Here is a 6,000-nt window from a genome sequence, read left to right as displayed (position 1 = left end):
TACTTTGGGGAAAGGGGGCGTTGGGGTGGGGCTCTCTTCTTCCCTGGATAAATCACTTTTGGAAAATTTTTTTCTCAAGGGTGGGGCTAAGTTTTGACCATTGTGAGCCCACTTTTCTTACTGGCAATGTTTGAAGAGAGAAATTCACCCCGCTTATGATCTTACTATTTAAAGTATAAAGTGTTCTAAAGAAAAGATTTAGTAGGAAATTTGTAGACCCACAGTGCCCCAGATTTAGAAGTACATTTGAAATATGCCCAACTGGATTGCCATCCTAGGTTTCTACACAAAACATGACCATGCCACATGTAGCAAATAACAATAAATACGTAGCCTCACCAGAATTAATGCTGAGGTTTCTATCATGTGAATAATTTGCCATTTCTCCTTAACACTTATGCCAGCTAAGATTTGCCCAGCTTTGCAGAAGTCTTTTCTCATGGCTTCTCCGCCTTTGTCCTCTTCTCATCCACGTCCCCCCCCCCAATTTTTTTTTTTTTTGAGCCAAGAATTCTCTCACAAATTTTCTTGGTAGGTGCATGATTTAAAAAAACAAAACAAAATAAAACACTTCCCTATCCCACGACTGGAGATAAGGAATAGAAAATAGCTTTTCTTTTCTTTTCTTTTCTTTCTTTCTTTTCTTTTCTTTTCCTTTTCCTTTTCCTTTTCCTTTCGCATTTGGGAGGTGCCCTCTTTCACAGGAACATGCGGACAGGCAGTGATAAGGAAAGGAAAGCTAGCTGATTCTTGGTCTTGGCAGTGGTGGTGGTGAACAGAAATCTGCAGTCGAGACGTGACCCTGTAGATCAGCATAGGAGTCCCCAGAAGCACAAGGATCTGACTCCCAACCTCCCACCGAGGTTACAGGAGCACACCCTAGAATGCCCCGGCAGTCGGGTAAACCCCCGCCTCCCCCCACACCCAGAGCTCCCAGGGACCTCGTAGATCTTCTCTACCCCACAAATGAACGTACCCACCTGTGCGCTCAGCTATAGGTGCCCAGCGAGTGCACACAAGCGCATCGTCCAGGATCCCGGGAGCGACCGTGCGGGGCTCGAAGGCTCTGCCGAGCGGCCCTGGGGAGTGGATCAGGCTCCTTCCGATGCGGGCGCTCATCCCGCTGTCCTCCCCTGTCGGCCATTTATTGTCCTGTGTGGAAGCGGCTTTCGCCCAGCTTAAGCTCGGTCGGAGTTAGTGAAATCAAATACTCAATAATTACTACATGTAAAACAACAACAACAACCCCCAAATCAGCCTATTAAAATAAACGAAGGACCTCTCCAAGTCTTGGGAGCAATCCAGAGAGAAAAGGGAAAGGAGTCAGACCGAGGCTGGCGCCGAGTTCTCGGCGGTAACAGGAGGTGGTGACTGCTCCGGCTGGGGGGGACTCGCAATCCAGGCTCCGGAAGTGACCCGAATCTCCTAAAATTCGTGCCCAGAAAAAAACTGCGCAGAAAGAACGGTGTTAACGCCAGGATTCCTCCAAGTTTGGCGAGAGGGCAACTTGGTTTCCCGCAGGCGCTCGATTCCGCTAAGCGGTATTTGGGGAGGGGTGGGGGGATGAATCTGAAAATTACACACTGCGAGTTACTCCTGCATATTCTCAGACCTGGTGTCTTTATTCTTTCTTAAAAATAAAATTGTAACGAGCATTTCTGCTTTGTTTATGATTGAATACCATTTCCACGTCACAGCTCACTGCATCAGAGAAAACACCGGTGGATGTGAATTAGTGAACATGTCCATCCAACGTGTATCTTCATCCACACAACTGTAGGTCCGCCCGTCCCCCCACACACATTTCGGCATGGGCATAAAGACAGTGAGAGGCTTTACATTTTAAAAGTTAAACATGACTATGTTTCATATTTAAGAAAAATATTTTTAAAAATTTTTTAAAGATTACCTAATTATCTGGATATGTGTATCCGAGGGCACATATCTTCTGTTAATATTTATCTAAAGTTCCCTTAACAACCAGCAAAGCATATATTATACACTTACTTGTCTAGAGATGATAGGCTCTATAATAGATGAGAGAGAAATAAATCTGTATTGCTTCTTTGGAGGGAAATTCATTAATAAGCCAAGCACTGAAAAGAGAGCTACAAGTATTTTAAATCACAATGTAGATTGGGGTGGAAAAGGAATTTCCTAAGAGTTAGAACAGGCGAGGAATTGCACAAGGTCCCTTCTCCCCATGCCTTAAGAGTAGCAAGTCTGTAATGCTCGCTCAAGGATGGTCTTTTCTCACATCCATTTGCTTAGAGTGGCTTAGTGGAAGAGAAGACCACCTCTGGAGACAGCTGGAATTGGCGGGTTCACAGAGTCTCCCCAAGCTCCCATTCTAAAAGTGTTTCCTTTCCTTTCACCCCTATCCATTCTATCAGCCTGCCTCAACCAGCACCCCTGTCATGACCAACCCATAAATGTCTCCAAGCTATATAAGCACAATGCATACCCATCGCAACATGTGTTCCCCAGCATGGGCACTGACTCTCCAGGAGTGTCCAAAAGCCAGGACTCAGCGATTATGCTCTCTAGAAATGCAGAAGTCCATCAAGTGTGAGGAGCCTGGGGTGGTCTCTATGCCTTGAAAGATACTTCTTATATGAGTTTGATTTTCTCTGACTATGTAAGTGAGTGTGGTAATCTTTGGGAAGAGAAAAAAAAAAGGATGTCCCCCTTCCTTTCTTCTACTTCTTCAGATTTCATCCACTTTGCTGCATGTACAAGGCAATACCACAACAGAGAGAAAAAAGTGTTCCTAAATAACTCCCTAGAGAAGGGGAATTTGGGTGAGAGGGAGGAGGCAGTGAGGGAAGGAAAGTCTAACACCCCCTCCCCCAGGGTATCATAGGGATAATTTCCCACCAGTCACTAAAACTGCACCAAATTATATCTTTTAAGGAAGATTAAGTTAATTACCAAACAAACTCCCTCCTGCCTTTCTGTTCCACAGATCCCAAGCCAGTATCCTGCCAGATAAACCCCTTACAAAGAGGGGTTTATCTGCCACTCCACAGTTTTAATTGAGTCTTGGGTCTTTGCTTCCCTCTTTTTTTGGAGATGGAGAAATTAAATTTTCTTTTAAAAGTAGTAGATAAAGTAGATAAAGCATCTACTGATGGTCCTTCAGTTACTTGTATCCTGCTTGGTTATTTTCAAATTAGAATAATTAGACTGTACCTTCTTCTGTGACTTCTGAGGGTGTCTGGTCATCTGGAGAGCTAGGCTGTCTCATTTTCCCCCCTTCCTCACGATGAAATGTACATATATCTTCCACCATTTGCCTCTTGGGGTTCTACAAAATTCCAGTTCCCAGCACCACGGGGGCATTAAAGGGGTCTCTCATCTAGTTAGAAATAGAATGTCTAGCCCTTCAACTCTTTTATATTTAGCCATTCTTTGGGACAGGTTAAACAGTTCTCTTTGATACAGAAGAATGATGTATTGGGGTCCACAACCCCTCCTTTTCCTGAGAAAAATGTTGCTCCTCATACCCTCCTTTAAAGTAACTGGAAATCTGAAATAGCAAGAGAGAGAGAGAGAGAGAGAGAGAGATTGGTCAGCCTTCTTCCTAGAAGCCCCAAATCTAAACTTTAAAAGATAGAGGAAATGATCGAAAGTGGTAAATGCCTTTTCTGAGCATTCAGTTTGTTGGCTTTCTGACCAAAAGGGGCCCTTGTCAGATCTCTGCAAGAAAGCCAAACCCAGCTCCCAGCAAACACTTCTCCACCTCTTCCCCACCCCCCTCACTCTCTTGTCTAACTTGAAAATGAACTTGGACTTCCCTCTCAGACAGGCCCTAAAACCAGGAGAGATTTTATTTGTCTGTTTTTGAAGGGCTTCCTAAAAGGTGGGGGGGGTATTTTGGGGGGAGGGGACAGAAGGCTCTCACCCATAACAGAAGATGAGGTAGGGGTAGGGGCTCCAGCGAGGCAAGAAGGCGGAAGATGTACTTGCTAATTTCCAAACTCAGTGTTAATTCTCTGAATTTCTTTTGTCAGTGGAGGGTGAGGAAAGGGCAAGTGACAGGCTGAGATGTTGCCAAGAGAAAGAGAGTAGGAGGGATGTGATTAGAAAAGGATGGCGCTGGGGAGGGAGAAGATGAGGAAGCTGGAAATGGTTCTGTCAGGAGCATGGCCAGGTTGGGAGGGCAGGGTCCCAAAGTAGTGGAAGAAAGAGGGCTGGGGTAGGGACCCTGGAAGCCACTGGAGGAGGCTTCCTGAGAGTTCCCATGGCAGGGGCTGATCTCTCACCAACCCAGGGCACCACCAGGCAGGGCCTGTGAATACGGGCAACCTGGAGGAGAATCCATGAAACGATTGGTGCTCACAGCCTAACCCTGAACCCTTCTGAACCCCCGTGTGGATCCCTGCAGAAGCAGAAAGGAGAGTTGGATGTGGCTCCCCACACTCTCAGCCAGCAAGTCCTAAGTTGGCAGCAGAAGGGAGTAGATTTCTCTGATATCTAAAAGAGGGAAGTGAATGGGGTCTGGAGGAAAGCAAGTTTGGGTCTGAGAGTGGGAAACTCTGAAACTAGGAGCAAAGTGCTGCCTCAGCCATCCTGGTTGCCACTTCCCCCAAACTGGGGAACCAGGGAGGGAGAACAATAAAGGTGGAAGATGCCAGGAAGGCAGCCACTGTCCAGGAGGTGAGTTCCAAGGCTGGGAGGAGAGGTCTGGATAGCCCTTTTCTGAGGCCAGGCAGGGGTCGGGGGTGGAGGGAATAAAGTAGAGCAGGTTCCAGAAGGTTCAGGTGCCTGGGAGGGGGCATCTGTGTCATCTGTGTCTCCACACTCCTTGGGTCATCCCCAACCTTCCAGAGCCCAGAGAGGGAGAGGAAAAGAGGAGAAGAGGAGTCTGGGCTAGGTCAGGGAGCCCCATGGTCAGTCACTTTTCTTTCCTTCTTTGCCTAGGTCACCTTTGCAGCCCAAGAATTGGCACTTAGTGTGTGGGAGGCTCTCTCACTCAAACACACTCTCAGGCGTGCCCTCCCCTAGGCCTTCCCTGAACCCCCAAACCCTTCCTGTATGTGGCCTCTCCATCCAAAACATCTCTTTCTTTCCTGGATAGCTCAAGCCCTACTCCTCTGTAATCCACAAATCTCCTTTTCCATTCTGTAGCCCTTGCCCCGGACAGGAAAGGGCCCCCCAAACTATGCCCGCCCACCAAGGTCCCAAGTCTGGGCCAGAATCCAGACCCCATGGTGGTGAGGCTCTTTGTTCTCTAGCAGCCTCAACCCACCCCCTCCTTTTTTTTTTAAACTGGAATTTCTCCCATAAAAAGGGGGGAGCAGGAGCTTAAGAGCTTCAAGCTTTTTTTTGCTTTTTTTTTTTTTTTAAATCCTGGGGAATTTGAAGGAAGCAGAAGAAATTGTGGGGGGGGAATCAATTGATTCTTAATTTCCAGAGAGAAGAATCTGGGAGTGGGGGACACACCAACTTCATTCCTCTTCTTTCATAGCCTGGTGTTTAAGGTACACCCAGTGCTCAGACCCGGCTCATCAGGCTTGCATCTTCCTGCTGCAGGCACTGCTCACGTACACCGCTGAGTTTGTCTTTAATACCATGGGCCAGGAATTCCAGCCCTCACCTTCAGAAAGGCGCAGACAGCTGCCTCTTCATTTTCTTAGTATTTTCCTGGGGGAAGTGTAGGTAGATAAGCTGAGTATGTAAATTAAGAGTGTACACAAAGAGACAGGCAGAAATCTTTATTTGCAAAGAGAGGATGTCAGCCTAGGGCCGGGTATCTTCAGGAACACACTGGGCTGTGTCCACAAGGGTATGTGCTGGCCACAGGCTAGGAGCCAACACACACACACACACACACACACTCACACACTCACACACTCACACACACACTTTCAGTGAGAAGGCACGCTGAATATCTCCTTTGTATGTTGGACACTCACAAAAGAAGAATTTCAGAGTTGAACTTAGCCTGGAACTCCTTCTGGAGAGGAAGCTAAGGACAGAGAGGCTCCGGCGCCTAGC

Source organism: Neovison vison, chromosome 12 (assembly GCF_020171115.1).
Source record: "Neovison vison isolate M4711 chromosome 12, ASM_NN_V1, whole genome shotgun sequence".
Classification (NCBI taxonomy): domain Eukaryota; kingdom Metazoa; phylum Chordata; class Mammalia; order Carnivora; family Mustelidae; genus Neogale; species Neogale vison.
Note: the sequence above shows the minus strand (reverse complement) of the source record.